Raw genomic sequence first — 5,638 nt, 5'->3', positions numbered from 1 at the left:
ATATGCCGTGTAGATACCAGGTTATTTGTGCGATGTGAAAGGGGTATAAGTAAGATGCAGAAGTACCTCTCACTGATGAATACAATCAGGAGAATGTACGGCAAATCAATCTGCAATTAGGAGTATATTTCCTTACTGTTGTCAAATGGAATAAAATTTTCTCCATAAGACAAATGGAAGGTGAAACGGCATCTGAATATTTCCATCGGGCACTGCAGGAAATGTCTAGATACACTGGGATCGAGGACATTAAAGATAATGCGCATCACAGGGAGGTAGCTGTTACGGTATTAATGGACGGGTTAAAGGAGGCATTAAGAACAAGGGTACAAACCTCTCTACCTAACTGGAGAGGTATCTCGGTGGCTGCATTGAGAGAATCCGCTATCGAGCACGACCGGAACATCAGTAAACACAGGGAGTCTCAGGGGGATAAGCTGATGACAGTAAGTATAAATGCTCTTACAACAAAATCACATCAGCCAAAACTCCAGACCCCTGATGGTAAGTCACGGTCAATAATATGCTTCTATTGTAAAAAGGAAGGACATTTTGCAAGGGACTGTAGGAATAAAGGTACACATAACATATACCGACCCCCTAGACCAGAATACGAACCACACTACAACTCACATAATTGGGATCAGGGACCATATAGAAGAGATTATGAGCCACATAGAGGGGAAACAAGGAGGTACCCACCAAGGAGAGATTGGCAGATCTCTGAAAATTCTCAACTACCCCCCTCACATATTGTAGCTGCCAATGCGCTGCGAGAGGGTACCCATACACAATAGGGGTTGGGCCACACCTGTAGTCTGCAGCCAATGAAATTGATTGCTAGCCTTGGAAGCGAACCTGAGGTCACGGTTGATGTAGCTGGTGTGCCATTACCATTTCTTGTAGATACAGGGGCGGCAAGGTCAGTGTTGAATTCCACGTCAGGTATAAAGACCACGGGAAAAATTATTTCGGCAATGGGAGTAACAGGAACGGTGCAACAATACACTTTGAGTAGACCTGCAGAGATTACGATAGGGCCCTTGCAAACCAATCATTCTTTTCTGCTGGCTGCATCAGCTCTGACTAATCTACTCTGCAGAGATTTATTGTGTAAAATGCGGTGTGTCATATACTGTACTCCTGAGGGTGTCTTCTTGGATATACCTGAGAACCACGCTCAAGAAGTGCAAGATATATTAGACACCCCTCAAAGGCTAATGTCGCATTCTACTGTTATAGACAAGTGTCCATTAAAGGTAGAGGAAATGATCTCACAAATACCGGGTTCCCTTTGGACCAAAGATGGACAAGACACTGGATTGATGGCGAATGTAGCTCCAGTAGTAGTACAAGTAAAAGATGGTAGGATAGCTCCAAAAATCCCTTAGTATCCTCTGAATCCAGAGGTAGAATTAGGAGTGTACCCCATCATAGAGCGGCTGCTACAGCAGGGCATCCTAGTCAGGACATCCAGCACCGCCAATAGCCCCATCTTCCCTGTGAAAAAGAGTGGGGAAAGGGGTTACAGACTAGTGCAGGATCTAAGGGGGATAAACAAGATAGTTGAGAGCCAATTCCCCGTAGTGCCCAATCCAGCTGTCATCCTCTTGCAAATTCCCTCTACTGCAAAATTCTTCACTGTCATTGACCTCTGTTCTGCTTTCTTTTCTGTCCCTCTTCACCCTGACAGCCAGTACCTTTTTGCCTTTACATACAGGGGAGTACAGTACACCTGGACTCATCTCCCCCAAGGTTTCATTGACAGCCCAAGTATTTTCTCCCAGGCTTTGCATGATTGTTTACAATCCTTCCAACCTGAGAGTGGATCAGTACTAGTACAGTATGTTGATGACTTATTGTTGTGTTCTGATTCACTCGAATCGTCCTTGAAAGACACGAAACAGCTTCTGTTTCATCTTACCCAAATGGGACACAAGGTTTCAAAGGATAAGTTGCAGTTGTGCCGGACCAGGGTCAAATATTTGGGACATTGCTTGACTCAAGGACTGAGACACCTCACTGCTGATAGAATACAGGTGATTCGCGACATGACTCTGCCACAAACGCAGCAACAGATCCGCACTTTCCTTGGAATGTGTGGGTACTGTCGAAACTGGATTCCAGGGTTCTCTATACTGGCTTTACCTTTGCAAGAAATGGTCTCTTCGAACAAACCAGAACGGATCTCGCACACAGATGAGTCCGAACTGGCATTTGAGAGACTCAAACAGTGCCTATCACAGGCACCTGCATTAGGTATGCCAGATTATGAGAAGCCCTTTGAATTGTACGGTACAGAAAGTGCAGGGTGCGCGGCAGGCGTTTTAACTCAGAGACATGGTGATGTCAGCAGACCGGTAGCTTACTACAGTGCCCAGTTGGACACTGTAGCGCGGTCTCTCCCCACTTGCTTGCGAAGTGTTGCAGCGATAGCTTTGCTGGTAAGTAAAAGTGAGGACATAGTGTTAGGACATGACCTGACCATTCATACACCTCATGCAGTATCAGCCTTACTGAACTCAGCCCAAACCAGACATGTCTCATCTGTGCGGTGTACAAAGTGGGAATTATCACTGATGGCCCCGGTAAACATCACCATTAAGAGATGCAGCTCACTAAATCCTGCAACTTACTTGCCAAGTGTGCCTGGACAGGCACAAAGGTTGGAGGATGAGAATGTTGGTGAAGGAGGATTTAGTGCAGACACTGATACACATGATTGTATGGAATACCTGAACCAGACTTTCACAGCAAGACCTGACATCAGTGACAACCCACTGGAAGGAGTAGACTTTACCTTCTACACTGACGGTAGTTGCCACAGACAGACAGAATCGGGAGACTTGTGCACTGGATATGCAGTTGTAGATGACGAAGGTATTATAGAAGCTGAACCCCTGGGTCCACTGCACTCAGCACAAGTTGCTGAGTTGGTCGCCCTAACCAGAGCGTGTGAAATGGCCAAGGGTATGTCAGCTAATATATACACATTTTAAGGTACGCATTTGGAGTGGTGCATGATTTCGGGGCCCTATAGCGCCTCAGAAATTTAATGACGGCAGCTGGCACACCTGTAGCGCATGCGTCCCACATCAGAAGGATTTTGACAGCAATACAGGAACCAGAGTGGCTGTTATCAAGTGCAAAGCACACACTTACAACCAAGACCCAATTTCACTTGGTAACAGCCGTGCAGATGAAGCTGCTAAATCAGCAGCAAGCACCCCCATACAAACAAACATCACATCACTGATGACATTTAACACGATCAACACACAACAATTAATCGAAATGCAAAATTTGTGTTCCATACAGGAAAAGGCAGTCTGGAGGGCAAAGGGGTATGGCCAGGAATCCTCAGGACTGTGGACAGGTAGACAAGGTAAGCCGGTGGCCCCCAGAGTATATCTTTCAAGCCTAGCTGAGGCGGCACACGGTCTGACTCATCTGGGAAAAGAGGGTATGAGCCTACTGGTGTGAACCAGGTGTTACGCACACCAGTGCTAACAGGAGTATACCGGTGTATGAACAGAGAGGGAAGCGAAGCAAACGAACTCACAGACAGTATAACATAACATACACAGGAGGTGATGGAATAACTAATAAACACAAAGTGAACGGAGAAGCCCAAAGGCTCAGGAATTGGGTGTCTCCCTAGTGTCAGGAATGCTCAGATGGAATAGAGCGGACAATGAAGCGATGTGTAGTGATTTAACATGTGGAGCACCTGAAATGATGTTGCTAAGAGCAACAGAAAAAACTCCAAAGGGTTACCAACGGGTGTGGGAATAAACTCCTTGGTCAGAGACAGAAATATAGACACAAGGAGAGTATCCACAATCCTAACCCCCACTTGCAGGGCACAGGTTCAGCTTACTGCCACTAAACTGACACCTGGACGCCCTGCACAGTGAGGGAGGATTAAGCAAGCAGGTCTGAGAGTACAGCCGCAAACTGCTGGGTTCACAGAATAGCCAAAGAACCCCAGCAGGTCAAACAACTGACTCCAGTCTTACTGCTAGGTCCGGATTGGCAGAATGAAGTACCGAATCCCAAGGCCTATTCGCAGTAAGCAACAAGTAAATACAAAGTCACACAGTACTAGCTAACTCTCTGGAACTGACTAACAAACAAAGATTCAGCAGCATTTGCCTAGCCTGAGAGGATGGTTTATATAGCAGGTGCTGTCCATGCCCCACTCAGACCTCACAGACTGTGAGCACAAAACCAGCGCCGGATTCCCTGCCGTGCACAAAGCCTGTAACCACTACACAGTAAAAACCCGGACCGGAGTATCAGCTGCGCTCAGGTTACTTCGCTAACACTTGCCTCTCGGTTGCCATGGCGACGTGGCAGCACAGAGCAGGAGATCCTAACACCAGAATTCTCTTCTAATGCAGGTAAGAGAGCAATGACATGCTTTACTTGCTTGAGGAAGAATATTGGAAAGACAATACCAACAGAGCCATCCCATATCCCTCCTACAGATGGACCTTTTCAGGTAATACAAATCGACTTCATACAGTAACCACCCTGTAGGAATTTAAAATGTGTTAGTTTGTATTGATGTATTTTCCAACTGGGTAGAAGCGTTCCCTGCTGCCACAAATACTGCTACGCTCACTGCAAAGAAAATTGTGCAGGAATTTGTGTGTAGATATGGTATCCCTAGAATAATTGAAAGTGACAGGGGTACCCATTTTACAGGTGAAGTCTTTCAGGTCATGTGCAAACTGATGGGAATTAATAGCAATCTGCATACTCCGTACCGTCCACAGGCAAGTGCAAAGGTAGAGAGAGTGAACAGCACTATTAAGAACAAGCTGAGCAAATTAATGGCTGAAACTGGATTGCTGTGGCCAGAAGCTTTGCCACTAGTGTTGTACAGCATCAGAACCACTCCCAGTTCTCCCCTTAACTTATCACCCTTTGAAATTCTTTTTGGTCGACAACCTCATGTAATGATAGACCCCAGGATGATTTGAAATGTAATAATGAAGTGACTGTGAAATATTTGGTTGGGATGAGCCAGCAGCTGAGAAATCAACAAAGAATTTAAAGCTGGTGATCCCTGACCTACCGAACAGTAATTGTCATGACATTGAGCCCGGGGATTATGTAATGTTTCGAAATTTCTTACGTTCAGGTTGCCTCATAGACAGGTGGGAAGGACCATACCAAGTCTTGTTAACCAGCACGACAGCATTGAAGGTCGCCGAAAGAGAGACTTGGGTCCACTCGTCCCACTGCAAGAAGGTCGCTGACCCGGAGAGAACTCGTGACAAAGAGCAGAGTGTAGAGAATCTCGTATCACTGGAGTGTCCTGGGAAAGTTGAGTGGCAGGACTGTTGAAGGGCATCTGAGCACAGAGAGTAACAAGATCTAGAATGGTTGTCGTACCATTTTTCTTTTTTCACCTCCCTCTGCATTTTCCTTTCTTTTTCTCCTTCTTATTTTCCTCCTTTCCCCTAACGAAATGGATCGATCACAAGAGACTGCGTATAGGGTTCTGTTAGTAATTCTGGTTTTGATCAGGACAGTTTGTCTTGGTGAGGGTCCCAGAGAGGTCGAGCAGGGATCTGGAATGGGTTCTGATGGCGAGTACGAAGTTGTAGGATCTCAGGAGCAGCACATC

Source organism: Pseudophryne corroboree, chromosome 6 (assembly GCF_028390025.1).
Source record: "Pseudophryne corroboree isolate aPseCor3 chromosome 6, aPseCor3.hap2, whole genome shotgun sequence".
Taxonomy (NCBI): domain Eukaryota; kingdom Metazoa; phylum Chordata; class Amphibia; order Anura; family Myobatrachidae; genus Pseudophryne; species Pseudophryne corroboree.
Note: the sequence above shows the minus strand (reverse complement) of the source record.